This window comes from Gobio gobio (genome assembly GCF_949357685.1).
Source record: "Gobio gobio genome assembly, chromosome: 16".
Classification (NCBI taxonomy): domain Eukaryota; kingdom Metazoa; phylum Chordata; class Actinopteri; order Cypriniformes; family Gobionidae; genus Gobio; species Gobio gobio.
The window spans coordinates 38,694,786-38,721,941 of NC_137109.1; the positions used below are offsets into that span (position 1 = coordinate 38,694,786).

The window sequence follows — 27,156 nt, forward strand, 5'->3', positions numbered from 1 at the left end:
CCTCTCATTTAATTCTTGCTCTTAAACGAATAAATACATACAAAATAATGCCACAATATCCACAGTTGATTTTGTCTTAAGTGAGCGTAGACAGTTGCAAAAGAAAACATGTAGTGGTTAATTGGATCCATGCATTGGGCCTCATTTATGAAACACGAGCATAACAATTTTTTGTGTGAATCATTTGTAAAGCCGTTCTGACGTAAATTTTCAGATTTATAAAAAAAATTATATTTTCAAAATGTTAATTGGTAATAGAGAAATTTACACCTGCCTCCCTACCACATGTGAATGGCGCATACAATTTTTGAAAGTTCTGTGTTCTTTTAGGCAAACCGATGAGACTGCATTTTGATAATATTTCACAAGTTAGTTTGCCATGTCTTTTAAAAAAAATGTATAGCTGAGAGATTAAAACTGTTTAGCTTTGGGTAAAACACAGTGCTCGTCACTGTCACTTTTTATCCAGCCATCCAATCACTGTGGAGGAGGGGCGGGACAAATACCACACTGACCAACTAGCCTACTTGACAATGACTGTACAATGACTGAACAAAAATGGAGAAGTTAATATTGCTGGTTACTGCATTTTTATATTCAGTAATATTCTTAAAAAGGAGTTTGGCACATTACTGCCTGGCATACTCCATATAATCATAGCAACCAAACCATCTCACCACCAGTAGCTGGCCATTTTCAGAAGAGCGCCTGGCATTTTTAATTTTTTTTTTGCTGGCTAAAAATGCTTTGGCGGACCCATGTTAATTGAATATTTATTGTTAGGCATATGGCCAATAAGTCTCTTTAGCATGTATGCAATATACTGGAGCCAAACATGAGATGGGAGTCCAGAAGATTCCACAGCATTCCAGGACACATAATTTACGTTGTTTTATGAAACGGTAAGTTCTGTCATAACAACTCTCGAGTGTTTGACATGGTAACGGGTATGACAATGTTAATATATTTATTGCTGCTGCTGTAGGTTATTTCTGCTGCTGCTGCAGAGTAAGTAAGGGACTTGCCAATACATACACGGCAAGCTGCTGCTGTACAATAGAGCGTACATGAATTACCCGTAGCAGATCTATACAGGTGGAGCTGGGGAAGGTGGAGGGTTTCTGAAAGTGTGCTGCACTGTTAAGGCAAATGCTACCCGAATATTTGAAGGTTGAGCACACAAGCTCATTATGAATTGAAGCTTGTATTATTGTGAGAGAGAGTGAGTGACCGAGTGTATTACCTGCATTCAGATTTACCATATTCCTTAAGGTCAGTCCTACGTTCATTATACACAAAATCTGTTGAATGTCTACTGTGATATCTTGTCCTTTTAACATTAAAGGGGTTTCCTCGTGTCCTGACAGTGACAGCGCTCATTTGTCAGTTGCATCTATTTCCCGTGTTCACACAACAAGTTTTAGTCCTTTCAATATAAAAGTCTTCGCTATTGAGTGACTCATTAAGACTTTGCGACCATCTAATGCAATAATAATGTAACTTCTGTTACAGATCTATATAGAGAACATTTATATAGATCAGTAGTTTCTGTTCACGGTCAGGAACAATTTCTTTCTGGCGGAAGGAAGGCTTTTAGTGATTTTACTTCATGAAAGTTGCATTGATATTTTGGCATTTGTATTGTGTTGGTTTTCGGAAAGGTCCGTTTTACCTGCAAATTACTCAGAATTTACTCATATACTGTATGTACGAAAGTTTAATTAATGAGGCCCATTATGTGTTAAAGTGACAGCAGGCTAATAAACCAGTTGCCCTGTGTCATTAATCAAAGAACAAAATAAAACTTGACTGAATAACTTTTGAAACTTTAATAAGGATTAATCTATATTTAATTCATAAAAATAAAATGTGCAGTGCTATTTTACATTTGATTCCAATTTCTGAACTTTTGTTCAGTGAAAATATATATATTTTTATATATACTAATATTTTGGACCCCACTGATGTTGATCATAAGGACAAAAACATTCTTCCAAATATATTTTGTGTTCCAAAGGAATTTGGAGCAACATGAGGGTCCATCTTTTTCGACTGAGCTGTTTCTTTAACAGTTTTGAAAGAACCTTGGACTTGATAAATTTGCTGACCTTGGCTAGGAGAAATGTGCAAAATCGGTTGAGGAAAAACTATAAATGTGTATCTGTCACACTGAATCCAGAGAATCGTTGCTCTTAACACCCTGTGTTAAAACGAATGTAATTGTCGTGTATCGCATTTCGGTCTGTGGTTTCCAGAGGACAAACTGAAGTACGGGAGCAAAAGAAGCTAACCAAAGTAATTGAAACTGTGCAAAAAAAGGTGATGAACAGAAAATGTGAAACTTGAAGCTGTAATTTGTCCAAATGAGCTATCTGAGACTACAGTAAAAGCACTTAGCATTTGCAGGACGTGGGAGGTAATATGCATTTGTGTGTGTCTGTTAGGAAAGACTCTGTAAAAGTCGATTTTATTGCTCAAATAAATAAAAAAACGAAAAAAAAAAGCAGAGCAATCCAGTAGTGTTGACAGTGACTGCACATTAATGTGCTTATGCAGGCAGATTGTCTGGTTGCTGTGGGTGCATTTCATTCCAGGAAACAGCCCAGAAGCTTCCTTTCTGGCTCCACTTCCTCCACAGAAAAAAAAGAAAACAAAACAACTCAGGTTCTTTAATAATTCATTAATGCTCATCCGGTAAAAAATGCCTCATCAAACTCACACAAACATGAGCAATGTAAAGACACTCTGGATCGGATATTCTTAGCAATAAATTATTAATTAGCTTGACTATATCAAACAAGGATTGTATGACAAAAGAAAAATGGGCTCTGGATGAAATAGTTTCAGATCTGTGGATAATTGCGGCATGGCAGATTAATCCATATTGCATATAGGCTGGCTGTGTGTAAATATGGACTAGTGATATGCTAGTATGGTGTCTGTGCTCGAAAAAGATCATTGCGGGGTCTTCAGGATGATTCATGAGTTTGTTTCTTGTATTTTGTTGCTGTTGCAGTGATTTATTGCCTGTTTAAAACCCCATATCTTGTGATGCCATATCGAGACACAGCTTCGTCCTCTGCTTGACAGATTATGTCTGTGACGACCGCGCTTTCAGACACAGATGATGGCGTGTTGGTCCTTCGGAACTGTAGAAATTAAATGCTTATAGTGCTATTGCATGCAAATCATCACAACGGAAATACTGAGCTTTTATGAGTGTTTGTAGTGGACTTCTGTTCATTGTTAGCAGCTAATCTCTTGCCTTTACAAATACTTATTTGTAATTATTAGCCTGCTGCTAACTGAATAGTTGGGGTGGCTCTAGTCGGTTTTGTGTAGATTGTACTGATAAATGCTGAACATTTGGCTTATACCAATCTATGATGTTTTCTGCTCTCCTAGCGTTACCAGGCTGGTCTGATTTACTTGTTTTAGAGAGGTTTTTCTCTGTTTTAGCTAACTGATAAAACAGGGAGACCCTATGGAGTCTGGGCTGTTTTGGGGGCCTTTAGAAGTTTTGACATGCTCTGACATTTGTGTTTTTTCAGTTGCTTATAAACACATTGATGGCAAACGTGTAATTACACTGTATTCAGCACAAACTGGGCTACCATAATATCTGAGCAACATGTATGTACATGCTTGTATTTTTGAGAGAATAATGTTTATGCGTGTCTTTTTATTTGAATTAAAGGGGTGGGGAAACACTCAGTTTCAGTCAGTCTCATGTCAATCTTGAGTACCTATAGAGTAGTATTGCATCCTGCATATCTCCGAAAAGTCTTTATTTTTATTATAATTATAAAAGGAAGATGCGCTGTTCCGAGTCTTTCCGAAAAAAGCCGTGCGGCTGGGGGCGTATCGTGTGGGCGGAGCTAAAGAATGTCGAGCGCGCGCCGCTGTTTACTGTGTTGAGTGCGTCTGAAAGCTGCGTCATCCCTAAAAGCGTGAAAAAACTTTATTCAACATAAAAAATGGCTTTTAATCAGATACAGCCATACATCTATGATCCGGAATCAGACCCAGAGGCTGAAGTTGAACAGGAGCAGCAGCAAAAACGGCTAGAGCAGGACATCTCTATGTGGTATAAGTTACACTAACTATATAATATGCTTAGCGGCTTGTGTTATTTACACATTTATACTTTAATTATATCGTGTGTGTGTGTGTGTGTTTACGCGTGGTTTGTGTAGACATGATTTGTAGTAAGCGGACTGGTTTTGCGCGTCAGGCTAGTGTTTACATAGAAAGACATGGAATAGTAGCGCATTTGAATGAAGAAGCGCGCTTATTTAGTTCAACATATTTCCCCATTCTTTGTGTATTGTTGTTTGGAGTTCTTTTACAATACACAAACATACACATATAGTGGCCAGCTAAACAAATGTACACACTATACATCGCATGCTCCATTGATCAATACGTGGTCATGTTTGGGCTACTTGATGGGCATAGGCAAAAACAGACATTTAAAGCAGTCTTACTCACTGCCTGCGGTTCCAACGTTGGGACCTTTATCGTTGGGACCGCTCCATCCTTCAGTATTAGGCGATTTGAAAATCCGGAAAAGCAAATTCCATCCACTTTTGCCTTAACGCGGGGTTATTTGGCTACGAGCCAGCGCTTTGATGGGCGTAGCCTATTGCTTTCACGCGCTCTCTCTCTCTCTCTCTCTCGCGCCCGCGCTCTTCCGGTAGAATTGTCCGTACAGCCCATACAAGGAAATTCCGCCCTGTTGACGTCAAGCGGACCCATGATCGAAAAAAACTTTCCGAAACTTATGACTAACAGGAAGTACTAATTTTGGCAAAGAAATACTCCCATCAAACGTCCACCTTAGCTTTTGAAACTGTGTCCATGTTTAGCATGGGAATCCAAGTCTTTAACAGTGCAAAAAGATCAGCATGCATGAAACAGCATTTCACCCCCCCTTTAAGTCCTCAAAACACACAATAGATATGTGTCCACAAGACTTTTGACTAATGGGTGTTATTGCCTTGAGTTTTTGATTCAAACTGATGTGAGAATAATTGTGCCTGCTCATTCACATAACACAATATATTGATTTACATTTTGTAAGACATATTTTCTTTACAAAGGCAGTATGCGAGGAGGCGTGAACATTAATGAATAATGCTGGGTATCACAAATGAGAGAACAAAAAATGCATAATGAGCCACATAATGAGCTGCATAATAAATGAGCTTCAGGTATGTGACTGAGAGAGCAACAGGACAAAGGAAATATGTTTTGTTGTAGTTTATTTAGAATGTAGTCAACAAAGACACACTACAATGGCCTATTATATTTTAAATGATCAAAAGATTTGACTACACTGCAAAAAAGTATCTTCTTATTTAGTATTTGTTCTTGTGTCCAGTCCAAATATCAAAACATTCTTAAATCAAGATTCATTTACTAGATACTGTAAGTAAAATTTTCTGGGGGAAAAGTTTTTGCTTAAAACAAGCTAAATTATCTGCCAATGGGGTAAGAAAAGTAATCGTATTTCTGTTTGGGACAGAAACAAGACTTCAATCAGAAACAAGATTTTTCTTACCTCATTGGCATATAATTTAGCTTGTTTTAAGCAAAAACTCACTTCTTTTTTATTTCATTTTCAACAAAACAAGAAAAATATCTTTTGTAATTTTACTTATCTAGTAAATGCATCTTGATTTAAGAATTTTTAGATATTTAGACTAGCTTAGAAAACTAGACGCACCCTAGCGGTAGCAAATTTAATTTGCCGCGAGTGTAGTCTAGCAACTATCGGTAGACCTGCGAGCTGGAAAAAACAAATTCTGGTCAGGCCAATCACATCGTGTATAGAATCGGTGGGCGGGCTTAACATAATGACACGCACGTCACGGCAGAGTTGCGGCGGTTCCGCGTGCTACTCGTAAACAAAGAAGCTGGCAAACGGTGGTCTTTCAAATCGGCTTTGGCCGCGACTCTGGAAGACTTTGAGTTAAGCTTTTCTTTGAGAAAAGAACAAAGAACGGCACTGAAGTCACTCTTAAGAAAGGAAGATGTGTTCGGAGTTTTGCCGACCGGATACGGCAAAAGATTAATCCATCAACTAGCTCCACTTCACGTTGCTCTCTGGTTGGTTTTAGCACTATCCAATTGCGTGCAGAGGGAATTTGAAAGACAACCGTTTGTCCCGCCCCTCGGATTGAGTTCCCAGACCCAACATCTTGATGTGGGTCTGGCTTGTCAGGCTATATTTAGACTAGAAACAGGACAAAAATACTAAGAAGAGCATTTTTTGCAGTCTACTATTTTTAATGTTTTTGAAAGAAGTCTCATGCTAAAAAAACAGTAATATTGTGACACTGAACCCAATTCAGTATTCAGTAAATACAAATAAATGAATAATTGGTAATGATGAATGATATAAGTAAAATATATGGGATTTAAAACAACTTAATGCAATGCAATTATGATTTCAAAGAGTATAGGGTGAATTCAGGTTGATTGTTGATTTTGTAAATGATCAGATACACACAATACTCAAATATGATTTGCATGATCATGCAGCGCTGAGGCTATTGTCTGCTATATTTGATTATTATTAAATAAGAACCAAATATATTAAAAAGTTTGATTAAAATTAAGATACAATTTATACAAAATGAAATTAACTTTAAAGAAAGGCTTTCTACAAAACAAAACTTTATGAAGTCAAAATCATTTCTGACAAACTCCATGTCTTCTGATATATTGCACATCAAATTATGCATCCTTTTTTATTTGTGCTGTTCACTTTTCATTTTAATATGGCAAAATATATTATTTCATTGTTTAGGTACAGTATTGTGTTCATTAAAATTTTAGAGACAAGTGTTTCAAAGACTCATTTGCAAGATATTAGCATATTCAAACTCTTTTCCCCGACACTTTATACTGTTACCAGAAGATCAAAGATTGTGAGTGAAATTGAAATCTACAGTAGCTGTAGTGTTTTCCAATATCTTAAAAAATGCTATTGCTACTTTTCAGTTTCACTTATGATGCATTCATTGTCCTTTATTTGGGTCCATGACACGTTAAAGCTTGCACAGTGTGTTATGACAAGAGTGTTCTCAGCATTTTTCATAATCTGCTGTTTGCATGTTTGCAGATCATTAGTGACACTTCGGTCATCACCAGAATGATCTTAATGACTAAGCTCAGCGGTGATCCGCCAAACATACAGAGCGCATCAGGAGAATTAATAGAACGCTGTTCATATTTTCTTATTAACACTCACCAGTGACAGTATATTGCATATCTCATTATAATCTTGCCTGTCAAGCTTTAGTTAGACAGCAACTCGATTGCAGAGTATGTGAGTGAAATGAAGCGGAAGTGATTTCCACTTTCCACTTTAATCACTACACTACACTGCACTAGTACTACACTCACTATATATAAGTTTTGAGGTAAAAAAAAGAAGAAGAAAAAATTATTCAGAAAGAATGCATTAAATTGATCAGAAGTGACAGTAAAGACATTTATAATCTTACAAAATATTTTAAATAAATGTTGTTGAAATGTATTAATCCTTAAATAAATGTATCATGATTTATGCAAAAAAAAAAATATTAAGCAGGACACAACTGTTTTCCGCAGTGAAAATAATGAAAAAAATATTGAGCACCAAATAAGAATATTAGAATGTGACTCTGAAGACTGGAGTAATGGCTGCTAAAAATCTGCTTTGCCATTACAAAAATAGATAACATTTGTTTAATAAATAACAGTTATTTTAAATTGTAAAAATGTTTCAGAATATTTTTACTGGGGTTTGATCAAATAAAGGCAGCCTTGGTGAGCAAGAAAGACAATTCTTTAAAAATCTATTATATATATATATATATACATATATATATATATATATATATATATATATATATATATATATATATATATATATATATATATATATATATATATATATATATATATATATATATATATATATTGTATAAATGTTTGCAAGTGTTGCAGTTTCAGCCTGACGCAGTTATCATTTTCACGTCCAATGCCATGTTGTTTAAATAGCAAATGCACTCTCGCCCATCTGTTCACCGTGCTGATCCGAAAACAGCGTGTGTTGAAATAGCATTTTTTTTGTGTTATTTAAATGGTGCGTTAGTAATATGCGCCTAAAGGCGGGTGCAAAACGCGCGTACACTCTGCTTATAACACACAGAGGAATGCGCAGCAGCACAAACACTTTTTTAAATATTAAAAATAAAAGGATTCCTCTCTGAAGAAGCGTTCAGTCTTTCCGCTCGCAAATTCCGGCATATAAAAACTGCTTTTAAAGGGAATGGGAGATGAGACTCTGATTGTTTTTTTGCACGTTACGCCTGGCGTAAAACACATCCATGGCTCATTAAGAGACTGGTTTTTCTGTCGTTAAACTTGCAAAAGTGGATTCGGACACGCCCTAAGTGCACCTGCGCCATGCGATTCAGACCATGCACTCAGATCGTTAAAATAGGGCCCATAGACTTTCTGATCATATTTTATAAAATTCCATCTTTGTTCCATTTGGAGTGGTAATAGTCATTTAACACAGTGTTTAACGTGGTGAATTCTTTCGACGTGCATTGCATTGCGTGTTGATGTGTTGTCATGATGAGCGGTATGGGAGGGAGATCTAAAACCTGTTTCTGCACTTCAGTGCTCACATATTCCAATCCACTGGGGGAAAAAAGTGTTTGAAGAGAATGTAATGAATGAAAGTAAGAAAGACATGGCTAGATGAAGGGAATTTTGCATGGGTTTTATGTTGTCATATTCCTTCATAAGTAAAGATGTACTTAATTAGAATGACTGTACTTTATTCTACAAAGAAAAATGCCATGTACCTTCCAGAACTTCTGTTTTAGGAAAGTGCTGATAGGACTTGGATGAAAGCATCTGGCATACATTAATTTCTGTTCACTTTTTTTGACAATGTTTCTGTTCATTTGTCTGGAGATTTCTCCCACTTTGAGTGCCATCATAGGCTCTCAACCAGTGGATAGAGAGGAGAGAATAAAACACCTGGCAGAAGTGAAAGAGAACTGGGAGAATCATTTTAATTGCAAAAAAAAACAAAAAAACAAATGGTTTTCCTTGTCGGTCTGGTGCTTGCTGCATTAGCATGTAAAGTGAAAAGCCAATGAGTCCCATCTGAATTGGAGTCTCCTCCCCCAACCTGTCTCAATCATACCCACTTTAATTGCGTCAATGCTATTATTATCAGCGTTATTATTTTTCTGACAGTGATCGTGATCTCCCCTTTCCTGCTCTCGAGAGGATGCCAGAATGGGTTGTACTGCAGGTTCTGAATCACTTTACAGGTTTAGTGTGATAATATCACATTAAATTAGATGTTTGACACCAAAGTCGCACGTACAGTGACACAGAACTGATTAAGATGGATTTGAGTGGCATTGTTTTACTCTGAAATGGAGCATGCTTTTAATAACGGCACACTTAAGCAGACGGTAACACATTAGAGTTCTTTGACTTTATGTAATTGACAGTTTTGTTCGCAAAAAAGAAATAGTATGAGCATGCAGTTATATAAATCAGTGTTATATTTTAAAAAGTAGGTACTATTTCAGAACTGGAGATGTTGCTTACAAGAAGTATTATGTACAGAAGGAAAATAAATAAAAACATTTGATATTTTCCATCCATCTATTAGTTAGTACGTTAGATTGTTTATTTTAAAATAAAAGGTTTTGATAGCTATATTTTTAGTAAAGCTTCAATAATAGTTTTTTTTTATATATAAAAATGTCAGTTAAGACATTAAGAGGTTTGAAATTGCACAATTATGTTGCTTTTCTCCTGCCAAACAATGAAATATGTGCAAATATGACCAATGAGTTTGTTCTTCTAGCTAACTGCTACTTCCACAACGTTACCTCACCATAAATTACTAATGATGTTTGCTGGTATGAATTATGGAACATTACTGATTCCACCGGAGCTACTTAGTCTTCTTTTGTTACAGTTAAATCTTCATGCTTTTTTTCATGAAACAAAGACAACTCAAAATACAATGTTTTAAATTATTGCACTTCAAAATCTTGAACTCATTTTGTTCCAAAGCCATATGACTTTGTGAATAATGTGCCGGTCTCTCTTCTGAATCCGAAATTAATGTAAAAACACCAAAGTATCTGCAGTGTTCCTTGCAACTCGAATATTATATTGCATTTTTTCTTTTTGTGACAAACAGACTATAATTTAAATCTCCAGTTGGCCTTGATGGAATCAGTGGAATCATTGGTCATATTTGCACATATTATGTTTGGCAGGGGAAAACAACGTTGAACTTAAGAACCGGATCAGTACCATTTGTACACAAATCATTCAGACCAGTTTTGTGAACTAGATTAAAGGATTCATTGAAAAGATCGGATGCAAAAGAATGATTCATTCATGAATATGATATTTATTTCTCACATGAGTTCTCTTAAATCTTTTCCCCGCCATTGACGACATTTTCTGGCAATCCATGTTTTTACTGTTATACAGGAAGGGGTGCTAATATGTATCTTCTGAAATCTCCGGATCCAAAAACAAGTGAAGAAGAAGCAGAAACTAGTGGTAGAAGCATTGATTACACATATGTAAGCTAATGCGGTCATCAAATATTAAACAACATACACTCTAAAAAATGCTTGGTTAAAAACAACCCAAGTTGGGTTGAAAATGGACAAACCCAGCGATTGGGTTGTTTTTAACTAATATTTAACCCAACCGCTGGGTTAAAATAACCCATTAACTGGGTTAAAACAAACCAATTGCTGGGTTTGTCCATTTTCAACCCAACTTGGGTTGTTTTTAACCCAGCATTTTTTAGAGTGTATAAATCAAAACTGCTGAATGAAATGTCGACCCAGGACGAGCAAGCTTTGGGGGTGTTTTGAATCCGATCCAGATGTAGTCTTTGAACCAAACGTGATTTGAATAAGCTTTTAGTTCAAAAAGTAGCTTTAAAAAAATAAATAATAAAAAAATAGTTAATATACAACAACACATTTTGCTCTCTCTATAAAACCTATTCTTTCTTGGAACATTTGTTTTATACTATTTATGGGATTATTTTGTAGCTTATTTTATAATTTGCGTTTTGTGTTCCACAGAAGAAAGTAAGCCAGTTTTGGAGTGAATGATGACAGACTTTCATTTTTGGGTGAACTTTAATTCCTTTTATGTCCTAAAACCCACTGCAAAACATGTACTGTACCTTTCTAAACAGCCTCCACAGGCTCAGTTACACTCTTATTAGTTTTCTTCATCTTCTTCTTTGTACAAAAGTAGCCTGTGAAAGTATTGTGTATTGCTTTAAGCAACGTGTGTTTTACTACTGCTTTGTGCAATGTTCTCATCTACATGAAGAGGGGGAATAAAGCAAAAAGTAGATTAGGTATTTTTAAGTGGTGGGAAAGTCGGTGGTGATTTGCATTCAGTGGCCTATATTTCACACAAGCTAATATGTGTCAGCTACATCCGCTGGGAAAATATGACACTGTTTACTAAAGCACACAAGATGGTTTATTAGGAACTAGCAGACAACTCAATTAAAGTTCCCCTCTCACCATGTGAATTGAGGCCTCTGGTTTAAAGCGTTTATTCTGAAATTATTCCAGCAAACATTGAGGAGGGAATTCAGCAACAATGAATTGTGTCCATTGATAGTACTGTTTATTTGCTCACGCTGTTGTTTCAGCACCCAAGTCACTAAAAGAATTATGCAAATCAACAAGGGCACAAATTGCACAACTTGCACAAATGTCATTGGGGATGAGCGTGATGTATTAAATGTATTAAATGCTGTATTAAAATCTTGTTCTGCCAAAGCTCCCATTTTGATTGGCAGTGTTCTGTATTTGAGACCACAGCAGGTTCAGGTGCTCACTGAACCACAAGTGAGAAAAGAATGCAAGCGGAAGTGCATTGGCGTTAATGCTGATTTGATGGCTCCTGTTGTTTTTCAGACTAAGCCAATGACGCTCAATCACACGTCATCTTCATCAGCAGTCTGGTACGAATGGTGCATTGAGCACTGCTTTGATGTCGACTGCTCCCGAGGTTTAACTGGAAATTTGCATCCTGATTTGCGTCTCCGGAACTGATCGTTGGCAGTTGGTAGCGCTTAATGCTAATGCTATCTGTCTCCTCATGGTGCCTTGTGTTTACTTACTGCTGCTTCACCATAAGTGCCGTTCTCTAGCGAGCTGATCTGAGGCTTCGAGACAGCATGCGAGACTTTTATGAGGATAAATATCATAAATCATTCTGCTTTATAGCTCCAAAGACCTGAGGTGAAGAGCGTGCTGGGACACTGCCACTGTGTCCATCTCAGATTTCCCAGGCAAAGCTTGATAGAGTATTGACTTTTTCTGATTAGCAACTAAAGGGATGTGAGCAGGGTGACAAAAGCCAAACAGAGAATCAGGTTTATTTTTGGACCCTGTGGATACATGATTCTGTTTTGGAGACATGAAGTCTGGCTTCAGAGGGACACTGTGAAACATGACTATCTCTGGCAAGAGACAAAAGAGACAAATTCTAGCTTCAAGTTTCCCCTAGGTTTTTGTAAGGCTTTAAAAGCTTTGTAAATTTCCAAACTTCAAAATGTACTGAAATTTCCAAATTACACACTGTATATATATATACTGTATATATATATATATATATATATATATATATATATATATATATATATATATATATATATATATATATATATATATATATATATATATATATATATATATATATATATATATATATATATATATACACTCACCTAAAGGATTATTAGGAACACCTGTTCAATTTCTCATTAATGCAATTATCTAATCAACCAATCACATGGCAGTTGCTTCAATGTATTTAGGGGTGAGGTCCTAGTGAAGACAATCTCCTGAACTCCAAACTGAATGTCAGAATGGGAAAGAAAGGTGATTTAAGCAATTTTGAGCGTGGCATGGTTGTTGGTGCCAGACGGGCCGGTCTGAGTATTTCACAATCTGCTCAGTTACTGGGATTTTCACGCACAACCATTTCTAGGGTTTACAAAGAATGGTGTGAAAAGGGAAAAACATCCAGTATGCGGCAGTCCTGTGGGCGAAAATGCCTTGTTGATGCTAGAGGTCAGAGGAGAATGGGCCGACTGATTCAAGCTGATAGAAGAGCAACTTTGACTGAAATAACCACTCGTTACAACCGAGGTATGCAGCAAAGCATTTGTGAAGCCACAACACGCACAACCTTGAGGCGGATGGGCTACAACAGCAGAAGACCCCACCGGGTACCACTCATCTCCACTACAAATAGGAAAAAGAGGCTACAATTTGCACAAGCTCACCAAAATTGGACAGTTGAAGACTGGAAAAATGTTGCCTGGTCTGATCAGTCTCGATTTCTGTTGAGACATTCAGATGGTAGAGTCAGAATTTGGCGTAAACAGAATGAGAACATGGATCCATCATGCCTTGTTACCACTGTGCAGGCTGGTGGTGGTGGTGTAATGGTGTGGGGGATGTTTTCTTAGCAGACTTTAGGCCCCTTAGTGCCAATTGGGCATCGTTTAAATGCCAAAATTATCTGCCCGAGATTAAAAAAAAGTATCCTCACCACTACTGTTGCAGCTATTAAAATAGTATCAGTAATTATATTTCGTTTCATTTCGTTATTAAGTTAATTTTGAAAATTTTTTGGAGCATGTTTTGTTTTTTAAATTAAAGTTTTTGTTTTTTAAAGTGATGACCAAACGGCCACTGGTCAACAGTGAGTTAACCCAACACTTTAGCCTCTCAAATCAACACTTGACTTGTCTTGCCTATAATAAAACCCATTGATTTAAAACACTCCAAGCATATCACAATGTTAGTTTAAACGTTTACTATCACCACCACAGTAAAAAGGCATTTTTGACAAGCTGAGGCTGCTCGCAATCTAGACTAATAAACAAAATGAAAATTTAAAAAAACATGCAGTTTGTCTTACCTTACACCTCTCCGCAAAATTATTATACACAACCCGTTCTCACTCTCAAGGCGTCAAATTCCGACGCATGGTCAAGTGCTTTCCGCGTCACAATAAAGACGCTAAAGGTACCCCTAGGCATCACTATATCGACGCGCTGAGTGCTCCATTCATTTCAATGAGAGACCTTTGGCGTCAGACACAGACGCGTTGGGCATGGGAAAGTTATCATCATGATGATCATATATTGGGTTATGATTTTGCCATTATGACATGTTGGACTGTGATTCTCAATTTAATCAGCCAGCATCATTTTATTTACGCTATCTAGACACGTTTTAACATGTAACCCAACCCCATTCCATCCCTAAACCTACCCATTTGTGTGGTATAAAACGCAGATATAACAGGCAGAGTCGACTGCATGCACAATTTATTAAAAATATACAAATATTCCGAGGCCAAGCGATTGATTTGTGTGAAGGAAATCCCCAAAAGCGATCAGCGTCTCCATCCGCAGAAGATCACGAACACATTCAATTTCAAATATTGCCGCCCGTTATGTCAGTTTTCATAGTGAAATTGCATTGGCTCTCGTATGTCTCGTGACCAATTGCGTCATTACGTCAGCTTTGATTGTAAAATATAATTGGTTCTCGTGTGTCTTGTGACCAATTGCGTCATGCTAAAGAGGCGTGTGTATTATTTGAATGAGATATGAATGAGTGTGTTAACGGAGCGGCGGGAACATCATCTCAGCGATTAAAACCTTAAGATCAACTCTGTTCTTTACATAAAGACATCGTGTGACTTCAGAAGACTTGGAATGCAACATGAGTTAATACTTTTATACTGTTTTTGGTCAGTTTTTGCAATAAATATATGTGATTGTCCATGTACTTGCCTGTTATGTGTTTCTATATTGTTTAGGAGTGGGTAGGTTTAGGGTAAGAGTTGGGTTAGCTGCTCCAAAATATAAAAGTAACCTTTAAATATTAATAAAATCATGTATGCTTTTACAAATGCAAAGAAGAAAATGTGTCTTGATCTGACGCATTGGGTAAACAACTGAAATGAATGGAGCACTCAGCGCGTCAATGTAGTGACGCCTAGGGGTGACTTTAGCGTCTTTGTTGTGACGCGGAAGGCACTTGACCATGCTTCGAAATTTGACGCCTTGGGAGTGAGAATGGGTTGATATTCATCATATATATATATATATACAATATATAAATAAATAAATAAATAAATAAATAAATATATATATATATATATGACCTGGTGACCTCCGCTGCCTTTATTCACAAGGATATGAACAGAGGAGTTGAGAGAGTGGAATGGGCACATAAAATTTGCAAAGAGTTCAGTCCTGCAGGGTTGCTGTTCTAGTGAAGGTTGAATTGAGGGACTTGGGGAGCAACTGGACATATAGAGCAATCCCCTCACTAGAGAAAACCATCATTTCATTTATATGAAGCCTGGTTTAAGGGCATTACCATCTGTACACATGCAGCATATACCTAGCAGACAGATATGGACGAATACCTGTAAAAAAAATACTATATATATTTGCTTTCAGGGTGTGCAAGTTTCATAATCATAATTAGAATTTCTAACAATGTTGTATCAAAGTATAGAGAAAGGGTGGGCGAGATGTTATTCACTTGAACACAACTAACCTATTTTGGTGCCACTTAACTAAGATATAGTGGTTTCATTTGGTGTGTGTGTGTGTGTGTGGGTGGGTGGAAATAAGGAAAGGACAGAGGAGGCGAAAGAGAGAAATCACATATGGAATGAAGCCATTAATGACTTGCAACTGTGTACAGGTCGTGTAAACGAGAGAAAGACATGGCAACTAATATTACTGTACATAATGGCAAACTTTTTACTCCTGTTAACTGATAGCAGAAAAGCTTACATATACACTCAAGCACAGATATGGTTCATTAGTCTAATGTAGGTTTGGCTCCATACCAGTGTTTTCTGCTTCTGTACAGTAACTGCTATTATTATTTGCTATTGAGATTGTGATAAAGAACAGATGGTTCAGTACTGATTATGTGTGGGATGCAGGGTTATAGAAATACCAAGTTTTTAATATATTTAATAGCATATAAAACTGAACATAACATCATCATGTTGCATGTGCTTCAGCATATTGTCCAAATATACTCTCCATATATTACAGGACATAAACATTTTCATGATGAACACAATATTTTTTTTTATTTTTTATTTATTATATAGTATTTATATCTCAGGAATGAAACCAGAGATGTGCTGAATGAATCACTGTGTTTGAACGAATCACTTCAGTGAATTCAGTAACTCACGCATGGCATCTGAAATTGTGTACTTCCCTTCTATAAGCATGCACAGTTCTTATAAAAGAGTAGGCAGAAAGTACCTGGATCACCTTCTACTTCCAACGAGATGCTGGTGTGCATACACTGGACAATTTACTATCCCATGATGCAATGGGAGAGGATTTTTCAATGGCAGTGAAAGCGTCACGACTGACGCTGGTAGGTCACATGATAATGACAACATGGCGAATGTAGTACGTCTGGATTGTATTCATACTACACAAACTGATATACTTTTTTGGCGGTCATGAAGTAATTACTTATTTAAAATAAATAACTACTCAAGAGAGCAAGCGGTTTCAGACGCAGCCCATTAATCTGTATTATGAGTGAGTCATTGAATCATTCACTGAATAAATCCGTGATTTTGAATGATTCAGTTTAATGAATGAGTAAATGACCCATTAAGAGTTATTTTAGTTAATTATCGATGTAAACTGCAGAAAGAGTCAAAACATAATTATGTATGAACAGTCTTTATACAAAGTGCACTTTCTTTTTTCTGTTCCATAACCACTTTAAATCTGTAGTGCTGCAATATTATTTTTTTTTAATATTGCACAACAGTAGTCTCATCACTCAACATGCTCTCACAAACTTTGCCTCTGTTGCTGTCCTTCAACTTTCTATGCCCTCTCCCTTTTAACACTCTGAGGAACCTACTCACAAATTCCATGTGTTCAAATATCCAAATCTTTCCTATATTGCAGTCACTCACCAGCTTCAGACGGACTCAAAAGTGAAGATCTGTTCAGTGTCAAAAAGATTCCTCTGGAATGAAACACAAGGCATCACTCCCTTCTGTTTTTGGTGCACTTAACAAATGCTTTGTATAGAGCGAATAGTCTGCTTCTTTTTTCACTTCTACCTACAGCTTACTTTATTGGTTTATTTCAAATATAACAATGAGATCAAAGAGACATGCTTTTGTCTAGGTAGTGCATATAAAGAACACGCCTGCCATCCACTATCACTGAAAAGAAGCTCAATAGGCTGGATCTGTCAGATGCTTTAAACAGTTTACCTTTAATGAGAGAGGGGAATTTCATTTCTGATATATGCCTGTGGAACATGTACCTGGTGTAGCAATGTTGACAATATAAAACTAGGGCATATGCAGTGTGGAGATATTGTTTCTGGTTATTTTTATGTGAAATGGATTGCGGTGGCTGACAGGAAACTGTTCCTGCCAATAGTTGGCAAATAGAGTTGAGGCATTATTACAGAGGCTTTACAAATCCTTTAATCTACACTTAAAGATCCGCAGTTGCTACTGACATTATGAATATTTGAAACGATAAATGGTTATTTAATTTTTTTCTGAATGGAACATAGCGACTCATCTCTTCTGCATTATTGCATGATTTCTTCTATAAGATGTTTCTACCAATAGTTAATAGATGCCCATGAACAGAGAATTGTTCACCTGAGGAGGTAACCATAGCAACAGTGAGCTGCTTGAGTACTTTTTGTTCATTTGGGATCGTTATTAAAAAGAAAACATTGACAAAATAAATAAATGCTGTCATTATGTATGTCTTAATTATAGATTTTACTAGTTTATTACAAAACAGCTTTACTGTTTGATTCAAAATCTCGAAGCTAGTTTACCTTAGGCTAATTGTTTGGAGTCACTGATTGAATTCCATTGTTTAGTTTTATTGATCCCAAGTAAACACATGGACCATTTTTCACCCTGTAAGATGTACAGGGTATACAGGAATGCTGCAAGATATGGGAAGACTTCCTCTTTAATGCGGTTCATGGAAGATTTATTATTATATATTATTTTATATATTCTTCTTTTGTCCCTCTTATGGCACTTTTAAATAGAGTAGCAAATGTTTGTTTCCCCTCCTTTTTTCCCTATAACACTTTACTCTCCATTGTTCTCGCGCTCTGGTTCTGTGCTGAAATATTCCACGTCATAGTCTACGTCATCTAATAAGTGAAGCACAGCTCACCGAGCATCACTCTCCATCTTTGGCTTTACCACATTGAAGTGACAAGATTGTTAATAATGCATTTCCCCACTTCTAGTGCTAATGAAGTTCATTCTAACGCAGTTTATCTCTGAATGTTTTCCTCTTCTTTATTCTCTTTTTTCTGTTTTCTTGTAGGTCATGGACATTGCCTGTTCTCCTGCCTCTAGGCTGACCATGACAAACTGTTCTGTTTTAGTGTGGTAAGTTACCCTATTATGTCTATGGGAACTAAGGCTGATATGGCCTGTGGGGACAAGAGGTGAAATACATATTATTGGAGTGTCTTATTACTTTTTTATTTTATTTTGATTGCTACTGCTATCCATCCTGTGAAATAAAAGGATGACACACACTGGAATTAGGCTCTTTTTAGAATATAAGTAGGATTAGTTGGAGGGCGGATGTAACCGTACTCGACCCACTCAGAGCGGGATTCGAACCGGGGTCTCCAGTGTGGGAGGCACGCTTAAGCCCAAAGTATACTTCGGCCGTCCGTGTCTTCACACCGTCTGCATGACGTACTTTTCGTCATAAGGAGGGTTCGCGGATGTCCGCACACCCTGTCCGTGTGCAGCCCAATTTTTGAGACTGTGCGGAAAGTGCGCGTACAACAGTGCATGCACAATAAAGACAGAGGAGTCCACTAGGTGGCAATATGCACAGTACTGTGTGCAGTCATCGAAGAAGAGTGAGCAGAGTGAAAGATTCAAAAACAACTTACTTGAAACAGGAGGAGGAAAACACTTGGGGTTACTTGACTGTAACCCTGTTCCCTGATAAAGCGGAACGAGATGCTGCATAAGCTTATGCAAATGGGAATGTCTTTGACATAACCAGCTGTGAAAATAGTGTGAAAACACGTCAATGAAATTGACCCGGAGGTATTTATAGCCTCGGCCGGTGACGTCATAGGCGCACATGCTGCACGAGGCTATAAATAGATGAGCTTCAGCTGGAGCAAACCAGATCTTCTTTGTTTGAAGACCAGTCCTGAAGCATCATCAGCACGGCCTAGCAATGCAGCATCTCGTTCCGCTTTATCAGGGAACAGGGTTACAGTCAAGTAACCCCAAGTGTTCCCTTTCAAAAGCTACACTCAATGCTGCATAAGCTTATGCAAATGGGAACGAGAATACCCACGCCGCCGTGCTTGATGGTGCCTGGACCCCTTACGGTTGTGTAGGTGTGCACAAGAACGCAAGAAGCCTCAGGCATTAGCCTGTGATGTCGACTCAAGGACATGAGAGCCCAGAGTGGCATGAGCATCCAAGCTATAAAGTCTTAAGAATGTGTGCGGAGAGGACCAACCTGCCGCATCACAAACACTTTGTAAGGGAGCACCCCTTGCTAACGCAGTAGAAGAGGCGACTCCCCTGGTGGAGTGAGCCCTTAATCCTATAGGCGAAGCTTGACCGCGCACCTCATAGGCAAGAGCAGTAGCATCCCTGACCCAATGTGACATTGTTTGATGGTGGCAGAACCTCTGTTACGGCCCCCATGGCAAACAAACAGTTGCTCTGACTTACGCCACTGGCTAGTGCGGTGGACGTAGGCCTGAAGAGCATGGACTGGACACAGTCTATGAAGTTTCTCCTGATCCGGCGTTGTGAACGGCAGAGGGCAGAAGGTTTCAAGAGTGACAGGATGTACAGTCGATAAAGGAACCTTAGGCAGGTAATCAGGGCGGGGATGCAAAATCACTTTCACCAAACCTGGGGCAAAGTCTAAGCAGGATGGCGATATTGACAGAGCCTGCATGTCCCCAATTCTTTTCAGAGAAGTTATAGCCATAAGAAAAACCATCTTTAGAGTCAGAAGTTCGTCATACGCTGATTCTAGAGGTTCAAATGGGGTCTCAACCAGACCCTCGAGGGCTAAAACTAAGTCCCATGAAGGGATCTTGGCTCTTAATGGAGGCCACAACTGCCTGGCACAACAAAGTGAGCAGGCAGAAGATGCCTCCCAAGCGGCACCCCATCCACCAGGGCGTGGCAAGCCAAAAGAGCGGCCACATAAACCCTGAGAGTGGAGGGGCAAGCTAATGTTTCAAAGGGGGTCTCAACCAGACCCTCGAAGACTAAAGCTAAGTCCCATGAAGGGATCTTGGTTCTAACAGGTGGCCTCAACCGCCTACCCCACGAATGAAGCGAGCGAGTAGAGGATGTCTCCCGAGCGGCACCCCATCCACCAAGGCGTGGCAAGCCGAAAGAGCGGTCACATGAACCCTGAGAGTGGAGGGGCAGGTGCCTGATGACAACTTTTCTTGCAGAAAATCCAGAACTGAAGTTACCTGGCAGTTGACTGAATCTACATTGTGTCGTACACCACCTTTCAAAGACACCCTATTTATTAGCATAAACTTCCGAGTGGAGGAAGCTCTAGCACTTAGAATGGTCTCAATAACTGCAGGCGAAAGCCCCGTGTCCCTCAGTTGGTGCCCTTCAGGGGCCAAACATGAAGGTTCCACAGGTCGGGCCTGGAATGGAATATCGTGCCCTCTGCCTGAGACAGAAGGTCCCTCCTCGCCGGAATCGCCCAAGGCGAGCCGTTGAGGAGAGACACTATCTCCGAGAACCAAACCCTGTTCGACCAACGCAGCGCTATCGATAAGAAGCAAGACCCTTGTTGGCGAACCCCGGCTAGAACTCCCAGGAGCAGAGCGACTGGAAGGAGGGCATACAGACACATTTTGGGCCATGTATGAACCATCACATCCAGACCCAGCGGGGCTGGGTGACAGAGAGAAGCAGGGACATTGCGCTGTCTGAGAAGAGGCGAAGAGGTCCACTCCCTGTGGTCAGCTCTGTAAAATCTGATCCAGATCTGCTTGACTACTTCTGGGTGGAGTTTCCACCCCCCCATCTGTAACTCTGTCTGGACAGTAAATCTGCTCCCGCCCTTGAATGTACACTGCTCGAGTGACAGGAACTTGTTCTGAGCCCAGAGAAAAATCTGTCTCGCTATTCTGATAGCGTGAGCACAGACCCCCCTGGTGATTATATACAAGATATTTAGCTGTACTGTCCACCCGCACTAGGACATGACAGCCCCTCAATTGGGGGAGAAAGTATTTCAGGGCCAGAAATACAGCCGTCAACTCGAGGCAGTTGATGTGCCAACTGAGTTGATGACCCTCCCATTCCCGTTGGGCTGGACGACCACTTAAGGCCGCACCCCAGCCCGTCAGGGAAGCGTCCGTCGTTAGCAACTTGCGACGACAAGATACGCCTAGAGTGGGACCCAAGGCAAAAACCGGGGTCTGAACCACATAGTTAGTGTACGAAGCCACATGGCGCGCCACTTTATTTGCCTGAGGATTGGCCCTAAGTCCTCTGGCTTTGAGCCACAACTGAAACGGTCTTATGTGCAACAACCCAAAGGGAAACCCGTGGATGCTGATGCCATTAGACCTAACACTCTGGTGCTGATGATCAGTAAGATCTTGGTCTAGCCTGACTTTGCTCAGGGAATACTGAATGGTCTTGATTCAAGCGGGAAACCATTGTGCCCACCTTGTGACCAATGATTGTGCTAATTTTAGCAATCGCCTTTGTAATTCAAAATTTGAATGCCCCGGAATCCCAATGGAGCCGGTAATACATCCATACATTTTGTTTATGTGCGGTTACAAGGCTAGCCAAATGGAAGACCCGAAATTGGTAAGCTTTTGCCCCCAAGAGCGAACCTCAGGAACTTCCTGTGTTGTGGCAGACTTTATATGCGAATACATGCGTCCTTCGGATCAATCGTGCCGAATCCAATCACAATGTTGAATATGCGACACGACCGCCTTCACTGTAACATCTTGACCTTGAGTACTTTAACTGCTTCACGGTTTAAGACTCGAAGATCTGAGATTAGACACCCCCCCACCCTACTGGGGACCAGGAAGTAACTGCTGTCACTTGTGACAGTACGAACGCCAACTCCGCCTTCACGGAAGTGGAGACCACGCCGTTCAAACAAGGAGGATGACAAATAAATTAGTTTACAAATTTTTACTGTGCTTAACACCCATGCAGAAACGCCTGGCAGAAGTTCACACGCTGCCTGAGACTCTGAGAGTGACAATTTTAACACTTCCTGTTGAGGGGATGTTAGACGTTCTATGTCCTGGATGATAGCAGGATTTAAACACTGAACGTCTAACAATTCACTGGAAACCACTGCCCCCCCGAATCACCAGAGGCGGCGGGGATGGAGTAGTTTTGAGGATAACGGGGTGGGGCGAGCAAATGTTTGACACGCCCTGTCCCGTGGGGGCAGACTGGGCACCAGACCACCGGACTTCTTATATTGATGACAGTCCCGAAGTCTGCCCTGGGAGGTTGTTGAGGATGACGAGCCGGTCTCCAGTCTTTATGAGGGAGAGCGCGACTCGCCACACTCTGCTTATTACCCCCCTAAATCTTGAAGGACTGAAGAGAGGTTGTGTGGCTGATAGCCCCTCCCCTTGAGTGCATTGAGGAAGAAACTGAGTGAACACTTCATGTTTCTTCCACTCCTTTAAATCTGGCCACTACAGAGTTAACGGAGTCACCAAATGAACCACTCAAATCCTTCAGAAGGTCAGCCTGATATGCTTGCAAGACAGCCATAGTGTGCAGCGCAGCACCAGCCTGTCCCTTTATATTTATTATTCTTATATAAATCATATACAATATATATTCCATATAAAATAATATATTATATATATATATATATATATATATATATTCCATATAAAATAATATACAATATATAATTCATATATATATATGCTTTGCCCATGACAGCCGACGTTTATTTTCTACATGGCTTTATGGGGAGGTATGTCTCTTTAATGAAAATGCAGACCCAGGCGAGAGATAGCTCGTGAGCGTCTCCCACCTGGGGTATTCTCACATATCCACGCGATTTCGCACCCATGATAGTCGAAAATGTCGACGTCAAGGGTACAAAAACACGTGAAGTAAATGTTTTTTTTTTTTTCTAGACAGAAACCTCAAGCTCACTGCGTTCGGGGATCTCTCATTCACGGTACCAGACAAACTGCCCTGGCCACCGCGCCACCTCGATAAATTCCTCGAATGGATTCACCATCATGTGAGGAACGATCGCAGGCGGCTGCTCGAGGTCCGCGGACCCAGAGATTCATCATCATTCCCCGCGCGAGCCGAAGAAACGCCGGAGCGCGCTTCGGGATCACGCGGGGAAACATGCATTTGTTGAGCGAGCAAGCGAAAGGGACGGACCCGTCTCTTGCTCGTCAACAAACCCATTCGAGAGCTCCGAAAACTGGTGCGGACTGAAAGTAGCCCAGACGAGCATAAAGCATTCTAACTGTAAAGGCTTGCAATGCTCGCACTCGTCCGACTCAATGCAGAGACCGCATGCTCTTCCCCAAACACACACAGCAATACACGTGTGCATCCAGTTCTGTTATTTGAAAGAGAACATGGATATACAGCGTTTTACTCTGCTGACTTGTTTCCAACTGATCAGATTTAACTAGAACTCTTTCCACTTGTTTCTTTGTAACAGAGATGAGAAAGAGAGAGAAATCTGCACACTGCCATGTTGAAAACTAACTCCTAACAAAGATCTCGAGTTGAGTCTTGAAAGAGAGAGAGAAATTTTTTTTTTTTTTGTAACACACCATAACACAGAGTTGGTCTGAAAACAAAAAGACCTGGTTTGCTCAAGCTGAAGCTCATCTATTTATAGCCTCGTGCAGCAGGTGCGCCTATGACGTCACCGGCCGAGGCTATAAATACCTCCGGGTCAATTTCATTGACGTGTTTTCACACTATTTTCACAGCTGGTTATGTCAAAGACATTCCCATTTGCATAAGCTTATGCAGCATTGAGTGTAGCTTTTGAAAGGGAACACTAAGGCGAACTTTGTGAGCGTTTGTGCGTTGTTGTTTCTTCTGAACTATGTTGCAAAAATTGATCCACTACTTTTCTTCTTTGATCCTGCCGAGCAAATGTCCTGTTTATAACCCTCCGATGTCTGGCAGAGTATAAACAAATTGTACTGCGCATGTGTCAAACTTGGTCATCCGCACCCATCATTGAAGCATTCTTTGTAAGCTGTGCGGACACGACTGTGTCCGGACACCGAAATTAAAGGAGGCTAAAGACAACTCTATATAGCGTCAGTCACTAGAGCACTTATTGAGGCCAGGGAAGTGAGGTTAACACGCACAGCTCTTACTGGCCTATGTGCATTACACTCACCCCCCTAAACCTCACTCCCATCCGGGTCAATGGCACCAAATATAGCCGGTCCGAGTGGGATTCGAACCAGCGTGGGAGGCAGGTATGCTAACAAGGACGCTAGCGTACCTCTTGAGGCCAGGGGAGTGAGCCTACGTCCGTTACACTGAGATTGAACACTTTTTAAGAAAATGTGTCTCCTGTTTGGAAAATTAACAAGAGGACATACAAACTCTCAAGTTTTCTTAAAGTCATCATTCAAAATAATTAAATGTAGCACTTTATTTTAATAGTCCACTTTAGACATTACTAGCTATAAGTAACTTTCCAACAACATCTCAACTAGCAGTCATCAGAGTATTAGTAGATTATCTGCTTAGTATCTAACACTTTATTTTGATGCTCTCCCAACAGACATTCTACTAACTATAGGTAACTTTGCAAGTACATGCAAGTCAAGTCACCTTTGTTTAGATAGCGCTTTACAGATACAGATTGTTTCAAAGCATATTTACAGTGATAACGGGAAAATGATTCAATGATGCAAACAGAGTTCATTTCAGCTCTTAAAGGAAATAGTGTCATTGTTCAGCTGAGGCCAGTTCAGTGTTAATTCAGTTCTGTTGTAAATATCATCAATTATTGAATTGTAATGATGTTATTCTGCAGAAAACAGTAATGGCATCATCCAGCTCAGTTCAGTGGATTGGTAGCATTCAAATAATTTCATTCAGTTCCTTTTGCTTGATGTATGGAGACAAAGCTGATCATAGGTCAACTCTTTCTACTAGCCCTAGCCCTAACCCTAACATAACAGCCTACTAATACTGTAGTCTAATGAGAGTTAGTTGACATGTAGTTGCAAATTAATGAGAGCTAGTTGACATTTAGTTGCTTATATAAGTTACTAATAGTTGGTAAAATGTCTAGAGTGAATTCTCAAAACGCGTAACCCAATTAATATACACCCTATGTATTTTCTCAATGCACATTCCTGGTCTTATTATTGAGTGATTCATCATTTTGCATTTTTTCAATTATTTTTCCAATCCCATTATTTTTTTTATTGGTAATCATTTGCCAAAATGTGTTCATCTGAAACTATTTTCCTTTTCCTCTGATGCCACTTTTGGACTATTGGACCGTGTTAAACAAAAGCCAAATAGTTATTTAGGCATTTATTTTGCAAACTCACATTCCGTCTGGCTCAATGTTGTCTTTTTAAAAAAAAAATTATATTCAATCAGTTTCCAATTGATTAAAAACAATCTTTTTTCTTGATCTTCTTGTATCGCTTTGAAATAAAACCTCTAGAATTCACTTTGGTTGTTGTTGTCCTCATCTCCTTATACTATTACAAATTAAACAAAGTCATTTTTTGTGGCAATCTGACGTTTTTTTCGAAGTGTTCCGTAAAAACAGAGGTCGGCTGGTTATATAATTTGGTTGTGCAGAGCAATGCGACACTATTTTATTTTACAGAGATCTGAAATGCACTTCCGCTGTCTTATGAAGTCTATGACAAGCTGACAAAAAAAGCGTACAGGTCTGTTTATATATGTCATGTATTCTTTGTGTTAGCTCAAGACTCAAACTATATTGGACTCCATGACAAAGTAAGAAATTCTTCAATTTCTTTCTTACTTGTTTGCCTATGTCAATTTTTAAACGGTGTATTGTTTGCTAGTGTGATATGTTTTCTCTGAGTCTTTGTGAAAAAGACAAGCAGATGTGACTTCATGGACACACATACACATTCACACGCGCACACACACACACACACACACAATTAGACTTCAATAAGATATCAGATGAAAAATGCACAGACGTTTGCTCAAAGGCAAAACACAAATGAATTTCACTCTCACCGCCATCTCGCTCCTTATTTACGTCAGAAAATGAAGATGAATTATGCCACTGGGCCAAAGGTTATTTATTTAAGCGCAATAAAGCAAATGCGCATTCACAGCAACTCCAAATCACATTCTCTGTTCTCATCGGCCTTGGGCTCTCTCATGTTCCCAAACACAAGGGGTCATAAAATGACACAATGAGACAAGAACGCACATGTTTGTAATGCATCACACCGAGACAATGATTATCCACAGAATCTATGTTATCATTTCATACTGACACTTAATATTTCCGTGCCCCACCTCACAAGAAACATCTCCTGCCTGCCACCTGAGCTGTGTTTGGCTTCACTGAGCATGTTACATCATGTTCTGACATGCAGGGCTCGTAGGATTGATAGGAAAAACCTGAAGCTGATGGCTGACAGACATTGGAGAAAGTCAACCCTGAGACTAATCCAAGCCATTGTGCTTCGGCTGATAAGGAAAAATAGAGGAAATGCCGCTAGTGCTCTGTTAGGGAGGATGCTGGGATATCAGCTACGGTACTTGTGAACAAGGCCCCAACTGTAGCCCAGGATTATTTATTTATCGTTTTTTCCCACAAGAGAAGAAATGCTATACATGTATATAAATATAATTTATAATATATAATATTGTAAACTATATTTAAATATATTTGGATTTGGGTTTCACACACATTATCTGTCTCTTTTTCTCTGGAAATCTTTCGATTCCGGCGAGGACGATTCA

At 39.2% G+C, this 27,156-nt stretch overlaps 1 protein-coding gene across 2 annotated transcripts in view; it reads left to right on the top strand.

Moving 5' to 3' along the window:
- lingo2 (leucine rich repeat and Ig domain containing 2) overlaps positions 1 to 27,156 on the top strand; it is a 380,872-nt gene that overhangs the window by 55,948 nt on the left and 297,768 nt on the right. For both annotated transcript variants that reach the window (XM_079838709.1, XM_079838710.1), the window contains exon 2: positions 18,485 to 18,549. The gene's annotated coding sequence lies outside the window, so the exon portion shown is untranslated. The remainder of the gene's footprint in view (positions 1 to 18,484; positions 18,550 to 27,156) is intronic.